Raw genomic sequence first — 12417 nt, forward strand, 5'->3', positions numbered from 1 at the left:
TAACAAACAGTTTTTATTGAAAATTATTGTATCAAGCCCTTTAAATTTTTATACACGTAAAAGTAAAGCAAAATATAACTTCTTTATTATTTTTATAATTTCTCCGTTTAAATTACAATATTAAATATCAATTTCATACTAAATTTAATAATTATAATTAGTATATATTCATATATTATATTTTAAAATCAAAGAACTACTAATCATGATATAATTAAAGAAATAAGAGTTGATGTTGCTTTTGGAATAATCCACCAATTGCCTAATTAAAACAAAGAAAAAAAATTGGTTGGGAATTTTTTCTGCTATTCTCCAAAATTACCCCTTCGTTGACTAGAATGTATCATTAAATAGAAGATTTTATGAGAATTAAAACAATGTTATTTTTAAGATTAATATGCAGTCAGGAAATTTTATAATTACTATTTACAGTATATTNGAGTCAGTAAATTTTATAATTACTATTTACAATATATTTATCAGAAAAACTCATAATTTTTTTGCATTTTATCGTAATACAACACTTAAATAGAAATCATAATATCATTTCTAAGTAATTTTTGGTATTTAAAAAGGTTCTACAAGTGAAATATCCAGAACTGAATTAATTTTAATGATTTACTTTAACTAAAAAAAAAAAGTTATTATTTTGAATTCCTCTTGTGGGCAGGTAAAGGGTTAGATTTATAAAAAAAAACCAAATGATAGAAAAGACATGCATCTAAATAAAAAAAAAATATACTTATTTGGTCATTTTTAATAAAGTTATAACAGTTAACAAAGTTATAAGTTTTATACACTGGACTACAAGGAACTTCCATCAGAAACAAAAATATACTATTCTAAATCAACTTTTCGCGATGTTTTCAAATGTGCAATTAGACTTTTTCTATCACTTCTAAGTTTTAATATTATTAAAAAATAGTATTTACATATAAAAAAAAATAATTAAGAACAAAAAAAATTGTTTTAAATTAATACTGATTTTAATTATTAATAAGTTAAAAATAAGGAAAATAACATATTTAACCTATTTTTTTAATCGTTTAAAGTTGATTGTTGTAAATGTTTATAATAAAATAAAAAAAATTTATCTTACCATAACTTTTAGCTCAATTGGTAAGTTTGACATTGACATCATAAAATAGAAAATTTTATGACAATTAAAAAAATTATACCGTTAAGATCAATTTGCAGTCAGAAAGTTTTATAATTACTATTTATTGTAAATTTATCAGAAAAGCTCAATATTTTTTTGCATTTTTATGGTAATAGATAACTTAAATAGAAGTAATAGTAATAATTTCCTAGGAACNTATAACTTAAATAGGAGTAATAGTGTTAATTTCATAGTAACTTTTGTTGTTTGAAAAGATTCTACAATTGAAATATTGAGAACTTAATTAATTTTAATGATTTACTTTAACTTTAAATCAAAACAAAGTTGTTAAAAAGATCTACTCAATAGCGTACTATAAAATTTGATTATAATTGTAAAAATCCATTGTTAATTCAGGAGAAACTAGCAATCATTTTTTTTAGAAATGATTTATGTAGCAACATGTTACCAAAAAATTTTGAATATTATAGTCTAGTAGTAGCGCACAGAAATAGAGTAAAAAAATTATTAAATTACAAAGTAAAATGATTAAATTTTGTAGTTGAAACCTATCATATCAAACTTGATTCGTCAATAAATACTTTGAAAACATTAGAAATTAATGATTTTAATTGTCTTTATGGAGACGATGTAATAACTAACTGTTTAATTGATAAATTAGAATTTTTTTTTCAATTTTTGAGAGTAATATCTTCAACTAGATACGAATTGTAGTAATTTGACGTATTGTTGAAAAAAGTAGGTCAAGTTAGAGCAGAGTAGAGCAGAGAAAATTAATGATTGTCACAAAAAAATATCTTCTCAGCTTTGCATCGAAGCTAAAACTTAAAATAATTTTAATACGAATAAGAAATTTCTTGAAATTTCTTCTTNATACGAATAAGAAATTTCTTCTTGCAAGGGGCGACTAAAGTATGGGATCCTTGATCTTTATTGAAGTTATTGAATCTAAATGTGATAAAAATCAAACGAGATCAAACTTTATACTAACTTAAAAAGAATTAAGAAAAAATGCAAAAAATTCATTGCCATACGTGGGTTGGAACCTCGTACCCCAAGCGTGTAAAACATAAATTTTACCAACTCGGCAACCGTACGTTGCTTCCGGCGGTTGAAAAATTGGCTATTTAAGCTAGTTCAAATTTCAAAGTTATTTTTCTCGACTTAAAAGAAACAAACATATTTAAATAAGTTTAACTATCTATACTATATCAATTTTAATTTATATAATATTTATGAAAATCTGTACTCCCCTTGTCAGGTATTTTAAAATAAAATAAAATACAAAACCCAGAATTTTAACACAAAAATAGCATATTTTTGCATACGGTAGTCATTTTTACCATGAAGACAAATCCAGAGGTCAAATTTTTTTTTTTCACATTAAAGTATATTACATAAGCTTTAATTTAAGATATATTTAAAAGTGTCAGTATTTCCGGAATACTTTCAAAAATTAAATTGAAAATATCGTAGTAACAATACGCATGTTTAAAGTTTTGACCCCCCTTGTTAAAGGGGTATGATCCGATTTACAAAAAAAGCGTGCCAGATGAAAGGGGTATATCAATATTTATTATAAAAAAATAATAATATAGATCCATACATTTTTCCAAAAGTTATATAAAATATAAATTAAATAATATAACATATAAAATCGAGATTTTTTTCACGGAAATCGTACGTTTTTCTTTAACTTTGATGTCCGTTTTCACCACGAAGACAAGTCCAGAGGTCAAATTTTTTTTTTTCAAATTAAAGTATATTACATAAGCTTTAATTTAAGATATATATAAAAGTGTCAGTCTTTCCGGAACATTTTCAAAAGTTAAGTTGAAAAAGTTCTACTTTCTATACGCATTTTAAAAGGTTTGCACCCCCCCTGTATAAAGGGAAAAGGTCCGATTTAAAAAAAAAGTATATTGAATGAAAGAGGTATACATAAAGTATTTATTATTAAAAATAGAATTGATTCATGCATTTTTTAAAAAGTTATAGCATCATAATGATAAAAAATGTAAAATATAATATCAAGAATTTTTTCAAAAAAATAGCAAATTTTTGCATAAGGTAGTCATTTTTACCATGAAGACTTAACTTTGATGTCCGTTTTCACCACGAAGACAAGTCCAGAGGTCAAATTTTTTTTTTTCAAATTAAAGTATATTACATTAGCTTTAATTTAAGATATATATAAAAGTGTCAGTCTTTCCGGAACATTTTCAAAAGTTAAGTTGAAAAAGTTAATTTTTGTGAAAAAGTTGTCATTTTGAATCCCATTCTGTGGACAGGGAAAGGGTCAAATTTATAAAAAAAATATATAAAATAATAGGTAAATATCTAAGGTATCTATAAAAAAAAAATTATATTGATTTGTTCATTTTTGAAAAAGTTATGGCACTTTTAAGTAAAAAAAAATGAAAAAATATCGAAAATTAGCGATTTTTAAATTTTAAATTTTAAAATTAACTAATTTACACTTAACTAACATCAAAATATAAAACATATTGGTATTTAATATATTTTTATTTTTATGATACTAGTACATTTTATATGTCATAAAAATTACAAAATTAGATTTAATTGTTTCTATTACTTATTGGAAGGCAATAACCTGTCTAGATAGAGTACTAACACAATCAAAGTTTGAATTAACTATTTGCGTTCTCCAAAGTGTTTGTCTACTTGTCTACTAGTCATTCTGATCTCTGCCATTTTCTTGAAAGGAAAAAGCGCAAGCAATTGAAGTTTATAACATTAGTATAATTTATTATGCAATGAACTTAAATTAGGTTTACATTTACCCAATATCACAATGTGTATGACTGAAAAGGCGTAATCCACTTATTAATAGTTTATTGAATAGTACTGTAATGCTATTTACAATCATATTAATGGTTTCATAAATTATAAGTTGTAAATGAGTTGGTATAAATTACTACACAGAAGTCATAGGCATTCCATATAAATACACAAAAAGGATATTAAATTTGATTTTAACCGTATGTAGATTTAATATTGAATTGTACTAGAAAAACAGTAATAGGCAAATTGACGTAGTAATAAAATTTGATTATTTTTAAATACGATATATATGCGTAAATATCGTTAATACTTACATTAGCTACGAAAGTATTCGCAATTAAATATTTGTCTTACCAGGATAGTTAATTGCCAAGATTATTAAACCAGGATTATCAAATCTATAATAATAATTTCACCGAAGTATTTTAAGTAATAAACAATTAGATTAAGATAGGTCGTCGGAAATGAACTAACTAAAATAATTCCATAAAAATCACAATAATCATACAGCATATAAATCCGTATTGTGATAGGATCACCTTACCATTATTGTAAAATAGTTTAAAATAAAACATAGATCGCAAATCCGCTACTAGCAACTGATGAATAAGCAATAAATATAATTATGACAAAATTAGTAAACAATATAACACAATTTAATTTCAAAGGACAGTTGACTTCAGCACGTGACCATATGCTTTGTGGCATTCATCAGTCTCAGCATTTGGTTGTCGTTGTCCGGCTTTTTGTATCAAGTCAAGAGTTTGTTCATCCTTTTGGCACCTTTTACACTTGCCTAATCTCATTTTTTACACCTTTTTCATACTCTACTCTGACAATATTTGTAATATTTTTATCTTACATTCTGTAGGCACACATAACCCGAGATTCTTTCACTTAATTTCTATATAACCTAAAGAAATTTTACTTTTTGTTTATTAAATTTATTGAGATTTCTTAATAAAAAATTTATATTATATGTCTCAATATAAACTATGTTTTGAAACATTACTATATTTTATTGAAAATATTATATACAGTGTATATATTATTTAGGGTGGTCCTTATTTTTCATTTTTTAAAACTTGAACGGGTTACCCCCGGAACTTGTTCAAAACTATAAAAAAATAATTTGTGACAAATTTCATTAATTTTGGTTAACTTTAAGCCGTGCCTCAAGAGGGTTGAAAATTCAATCATGAGGATAGTTTTTCAATAATTGTAGTTTAACTCAAAATTTATGACTTTTACATAAAAATTTATATGAAAAAAATTGTAGATATGATTATAGATATGACTTCTTTAGTTAAAACTTTTTTTATGTAAAATAATTATATCTACAATTTTTTTCTTATAAACTTTTATGTAAAAGTCATAACTATTGAGTTAAACAACAACTATTGAAAAACTACCCTCATAATTGAATTTTTAACCCTCTTGAGGCACGGCTTAAAGTTGACCAAAATTAATGAAATTTGTCACAAATTATTTTTTTATAGTTTTGAAAAAATTCCGTAGTAGCCCGATTAAATTTTGAAGAAAAAAAAATTTAGCATCTATACATTAAGGACCATCTTAATATACACATTATAATAAAACATTGCATTTAATTTGTAATATGTACGGGCGACACGAATAAGTCAACATATAGGTTTCTAGTATACAACTGATATTATTATAAAAAATGTTAGCACAGTAGGATCGCGGTACAGTGTGGACGTGGCATAGTTAGGACAAGTATAGATGATATCTGACAGTGATTAAAATCACTATCATAAGAAATGCTTTAATGCAATTCTGTAGATAGTGTTCAATTTTAAGAAATTAAAAGTTATAGCAATTTTTGAGGGTAATGTCTTCGACTAGATACGATTTGTGATCTTTTGACGTATCATTGAAAGAAATCGGTTCGGTGAGAGCTGAGAAAATGTGGTAACAGACACAAAAAAAAAAAAAACACACATCTTAGTAACCAACCAATACCTTCTCAGCTTCGCATCGAAGCTAAAAATTAAACACAAACATAGCATGTTTTTTAACTGCAGATGGGTATAATAATTCCAGTAATAACGGCTTCAAATATATATTAATTAGTTATCAACATAATTTATAAATGAAAAAGTTAGCATATAGCATATACATAAAGCATTATTTTAATTAATTGATACTCCATTTATAGAAATGGAGTTCAAATTCCTACCGATTTACATTTATATTTATAGCTATAATTAAGTATAATTTTGAATCACCAAAAATAAATTTCTTATTTTGACAGACATGTATGGGAAATTGAATTTGAATACAATATATTAGGCACAATAATCTCACTAACCTTTCTAAACAAATTTTTATTCATTTACCAAAAAGAATAGTTTATAAACTTAATTGTTCCCATTGCCTAGAAACTATTAATTTTAAGCAAACAAAAGCACATATTTTTTATATTGTATAATCTTAATTGCAATTTAATTCTAATTCTAAGTATGTGTGCTCATAAATCTGATTCAAATTTAAGTGAAAAATATGGTAAGAATTTATATTTTTATATAATATTTTTTTACTATTTAAAATATATGAAAATATGAATTACAATAATTTTTTAAATTTCAATAAGTAATAAAAATTGTTATTTGTATACGATTTTACTAGTGTTTCTTTGTAGGAATGAAAATGTTTGAAAATAGTGAAACTTCAATTAATTTAACTGAATTTGAAGGGGCTCGTTACAAAACAAAACGCGATAAAAACATTGGTACACTCAACATTTTTATAAGAATTATTTTTACTATATTAAGATCACTATATAAATTAATAAAAATAAATGCGATTTTCCAGAAAAATATCATTTAGTTATGAAAACTTCACTAAATACTAATCGTAGAGATAAAATCAAAAAAGAGAAAATAAATAATAATTCAAGTAAAATAAAAAACAGTTGTTTTTAATAGTAAATATAAAAATATACTTTTTATAAATATTTTACAAAAATGGGCTGAAAATTTCAAGTTTTAAGACAATCCTGCTATTTTTAGTTGCCCTAAATCTAATTTTTTCCTCAACATTGTTTATCATAATAGTCGCTGAAAATACTAATCAAAATTTTACATTTTTTAATATATAACATTTAAATCCAAAAAAAAATATACAATTTTTTTAATTTTAAGAAGTCATTCCTTTAACGTATCATTCTTAGGTGTATATAAAAAATAAGTTTTAAAAACATTCCTTTTTAAAAACTATTGACATTATTTTGTTAATACAAAATAGCAATGTTTTAATCAGGGTTATTATTATTTGTTGGTATACAAAGTTTGTTCAATTGGTGCTAAAATAAAATATTTGAAGATTATTATTCAAATGAATGAATAAATCGAAATTGCAATTTACTACTTATTAGGCACTGAAACCGTTCGATTTGTTGGTAGTTACGAATTTAAAAATTAATCGGTTTCGATTTTGGATCCTTAGATGGTTTCATTTAGAAAAACCGGAAAAAATCTGTTTTAATTAGTTTACAAAAAACCGGTTTCAATCTCTGGTAGTTATAAAATCCTAAAAATATAATATTAGATAGCTATAATTGTCTATACAAATTTACTAGTTTATAATCCAACTTTACACTACTTTTGAATCTATTTTGCAATTCATCCCTACCTTTTAGTATCTTAATTTCAGGCTCATAAGCAGCAGTTGACAGTATAGAAATTAATTAGTATTGAATATTAACTACATGATACTAAATAATTATAATAAATAATTTAAGCTCATAAATTAAAATATTAATTATGCACAAGTTGTTTACTTAAATATTATTCAATTTAACTTCAATTCTTTTAGAAGTGGACTATAACGTTCATCAAGTATCGCATAAAAATTCATCAGATAACTTGACAAGTGAAATACCTATGATTAAACTTAATAAAAAGTTATGTGAAATAATAGATATTCTTACACGATTTAAGGTAAATGTAGGTGATGCTTATTATATTAGACAAATGTTAAAGTCAATGATTCATATAATTGATGACACTTGCGGTAATATTTGGATGTTGAAACAATCAGTAAATAAAGTTTTATTAAATAATTAAACAATTTATTCAAAAGTTATTTAACATAAAAAAAATTTAGATTTTAATCAAGATTATTGCTTTAATGAAATTAAAAAGTATAAAAATATTATTTACCTAGAAATAAATTTACTGAATCCTTTAAATAATACGCTAATAAAATATACTACTCAAGCATTTTATGAACTAAATCCTAATAATTAACGCTATATTAAGTTTAAGAATTTTTAATTTTCAGAGCTAGGTATAATGAAACGTTTGACTATTATTTATTTAGACGTTTAAAATATAAAAATTAATTAGACATTTATACTATTTTTATTTGTAGAAATATAGTTATTTAGATAAACCATGTACCATTAAATTATCAGCTGGAGGAAGCGTGAAAAAACGTTCAATTCTAAATAAATATCCAAATAAGGCTGACAAATATTCTAATCGTGTTAATTTTGATAGTTTAAAAGAAATTACGGGATTAGCTGCAAATATAGGGTGTACTTATGAAAAAAATCAAACTAATAATTAATTTACAATAATCAATTAATTAATTTTATCGAAGGTTTTATAATAAAGAATTTGTTATATAAAAACCACGTCACAATTTGTCATTTTCATATTTTTGACAAAAAAATTATAAATGTAGAAAATTTTTCCTTTTTTTTTCATTATTTTTCTCCTTATACTATTTAAAAAACGAAGCATTGTGTTATATTAATCACTATCGAAATTCAATTTACACTGAAACATTATAATATCTTATCTATCCAAATAAAACTACAAATAATTTCTTTGTATTTACTAAACTTTTTTTTTTGAGTAATTTTGAGTAAAAAAGATTTGAGGGAACAGAATTTATTATGCTTTATCAAGGTTTTACTGTAGTAATAAATATACAATTCTCAATTGTAAGCAAAAAAATAATAAAAATATTTGTTAACTGACAGCTGAAATCTTTAAACAAGCCATTGAAGAAGTATGTAGACATAATATGTATAAAAATAATAATTTTACTGTAACTTTTTTAAGTACTAGCAAGTTATTTATAAAACAACAAATACTCCTGCCTTAAATTTAAAGTTAATTATTTACTTATTAAATTAATTTTAAAATAATAATATAAATATAAATATAAAAGAGTTGTATCTGAGAAACAAAGATTTAATGATTGAAAAACTCAATGGGTATATAATGCTTTAGGATACTTTTCTTTAACAATAGCTTGAACTCCTCAAAAGCTGCCTCGCATAGTTGCAGCCCCATCATAACCTTGCCCACGCAATTTAGTTAAATCTAAGCCAAGGTTTTCTAATGTATCTTTTAATATAGTGGCCAACCCTAAACCATTTACATCGTGAACTGGAATAAATGTAAGAAAATCTTCCCTAATTTTCATTAGTGTTTTATCAAAATATCTTATGCACAATGAAAACTGCTCTATCTGAGTTATATCTGTGGTTTCATCTGCAAGAACTGTATAGAATTCTGATTTTGAAATTGCATTTACTAAATGAGATTGAATAAGTTTACCAAATATAGCTATAATTTCATTTTGTATAATAGGACTAGTATACAACTCTCTGGAACAAGAAGTTTCTAAATTTTCTTTTAAAATAGTATCACAACTATTAACACGGTATCTTAATAGACTTCGAAAATTACCATCATTTTTTCAGGTTCATTCATTGTTATACGATCCCAATCTTCATATCCTCTCAAAGATATTTGCTATCTCTCACAAAGCCTAATTGTCTGGATTATTAGTTTTATTTTTTCACGATTCATTAAAATATCCTTGGCTCGTTGTGTATTTAACTGTATTATTATATTGTTTTTTTTTTTTTTTATCAAAAATTGATATATGATTTTCAGTAGTTTTATTATAGTTTCTAAAAGTTTCAAGGGCATTTTTTGAATTGGTATGAGGTTTTACAACCAGTGTACCAACAGAANAGGGTATTTTTTGAATTGGTATGAGGTTTTACAACCAGTGTACCAACAGAATTATTAGAACCTTTACCAACATTATGAAAGCGTAAAAATAGTACACAAAACTTACAAAAACAACCTTCATTAATTTTTGAATAAGCCAGCAACTGAAATGTGTCAATCCACTTCAACTGGAATGATCGTTTAAATTTACCATTATCTGTAATAGGAAAATTAAATTTTGCAACCGGAATCCATACATGGTGTAAAATATCAATTTTTTCTTCATCACTTACATTTGATGTAGATTTTACATATAAACCAATATCATATATCGATGGTTAAGTTTAGTGGTTACCTTCATTAAAATATAAATTGATAATTACTTATGCCCCACTGGAAAAACTACTAAAACATATTAAACATTTTTACCTGTTATTTTTGTTTCATTTGATCTAGATAACTGGTTAGAAGTGATGGACAAACTCAAATTATTATCAACGACAAGGCTATCTATATCCATCTATTTATTTTACAAAATAAATTAAATTTAAAATATTTACTATTACTTATTTAACGTAGACAACTAGTTACAGAATTTTCACTTTAAATTAAGGTAGAAGTATAAAATATAAAAATATCCTTAAATATTTAATGATATTAAATTAATTTAAATATAATTTCAATTTGTAATAAATTGTATATGACTACTACTTAAATATATGATATGAAATTGTTATATTTACCATTTATGATCTTTTTCCTGTGGAATGGAGGTTTACTTCAGATAAGCTAAAATTTTCCTTAGCATTTGTTTTAGTATTTTTCTAATAAGCAGGTACAACATTTAGTACCAAAATAGTAAAAAAAATATATACCAAAATAAATTAAATTTGATGAATAATATAACATTACCTTAATAATTAATATAAAATTAAATTACAGATCAAATATAAAGTTTATATTTGATCTATAATTTAACAAATTATATTGTGGTATTTGTCAAAATTGTAGTTTTAATATAATATAAATCAGTAATATATTTTAAGGGCTACTTTTAACTTAATGTATACTAAATATGTGTATTTAACAATTAAATTTATTTAAAGTAAAAATATACACTTACTTTCGACTTCGATATTTTTACAAGAAACTTGTCCATTGTAGTTTTGAATCGACTACGGATATGAAATAAATACAACTTACAAGTGTAAAAATTAAATTCATGTATAAAACAATCAAATAATAATTATTAATTTTAAACTATAAAACACGTTTTTACTATTAGCTGCTACTGAGACTCGAGTCGGCCGATCACAATAAATATACATATTGGTATAATAATAGAAAATTATTGATAACAAAACTATAAATAAATGTGGAAAGGATATAATAATATAATAATGATTTCAGTGTTCCAAAACAAAGTTAAAAATTGGTTCTCAAAATATAAATTAGTTAATTTATTATTATATTGATATTTCAATTTTTTGAAAACTGATACACTAATATATTGTCCATATACCTACAACTATAATTATTGGAATTTACCCGTGTAATAAAATTTAACATGAAAGATGAATTGGAAAAAGTGTCATACAATCAAAAATATAAATACCTACCTGATTAGGCAAAACTTCCAAAACATCTTTAACATTTAAATAACAAATTATAAAAACAAGTCAGAAAATAATATGTATATCACAACAGAAAACTTTTATTTTCACTTCACAGTCAAAACAGTTGAAAACAAAAAAAACAGTTTTTATTGAAAATTATAATACATAAGTAGGGTAATATTGGGAATTCTAGGCCCCCCGCCTCACCCTTTCACCCACCCACCCACCGATGGTATAATAATATAATCGCTATTATTATTATTTTTTTTTACTGCGCCTTTAAAATAATAATATGTGTATTGCATTTTATTATATTATATTTAATTTGACAATTTTTATACCTATAACTAGCGGTATTACACTTAAAGTCGCACCCCCACCACCAGCACCCAAGAGTCATCACTACGTTTAACATTAAATGTAAACATTACATTGAAATAGTGTACGTCATGTAGCGGCCGTCGCCACCACACTTTTCCTTGACTATTCCTTGAACGAACTCTATTAAGACAATTGGGTGTGAGGTGTGCACAATGGGTGAAACCCAATGAAAACTAACCTATGTCGGGGGAGGGGGATCTCTTCAACAAGTCCTAATGAGCGAAGGGGTAATGAAGCCAACCTTGAAACCAACCGCCATATTATAACCCACATTACCGTCTACATTTTATAATTGCTGTCTGCGTTTTATCAAAGTTATCTTTTTCTAAGAATTTTTATCATTGCCTACCAGACGCTTAGGTAAGCATATTTTAAACATCAAAGATGTCGCCGTACAGTAATAATCACTGTTGTATGCATTTATTTTTTAGCTTCGATGCGAAGCGGAGAAGGTATTAATTTTACTATGATGTGTTTTTTTTTTTTTTTTTTTTTTTTT

At 24.5% G+C, this 12417-nt stretch overlaps 1 long non-coding RNA gene across 1 annotated transcript; it reads right to left on the reverse strand.

Annotated features, from left to right (window-relative positions):
• Window positions 1-10008: 10008 nt before the first annotated feature.
• LOC126898534 (uncharacterized) lies at window positions 10009-11085 on the reverse strand. The gene is made up of 4 exons (XR_007702294.1): window positions 11045-11085; window positions 10665-10745; window positions 10351-10441; window positions 10009-10276 (listed from the first exon to the last, which is right to left on the reverse strand). It is a non-coding gene; the product is annotated as an uncharacterized LOC126898534 (long non-coding RNA).
• Between the last annotated feature and the right edge of the window lie 1332 nt (window positions 11086-12417).

This window comes from Daktulosphaira vitifoliae, unplaced genomic scaffold (genome assembly GCF_025091365.1).
Source record: "Daktulosphaira vitifoliae isolate Bord-2020 unplaced genomic scaffold, ASM2509136v1 Scaffold_2, whole genome shotgun sequence".
Lineage (NCBI taxonomy): Eukaryota > Metazoa > Arthropoda > Insecta > Hemiptera > Phylloxeridae > Daktulosphaira > Daktulosphaira vitifoliae.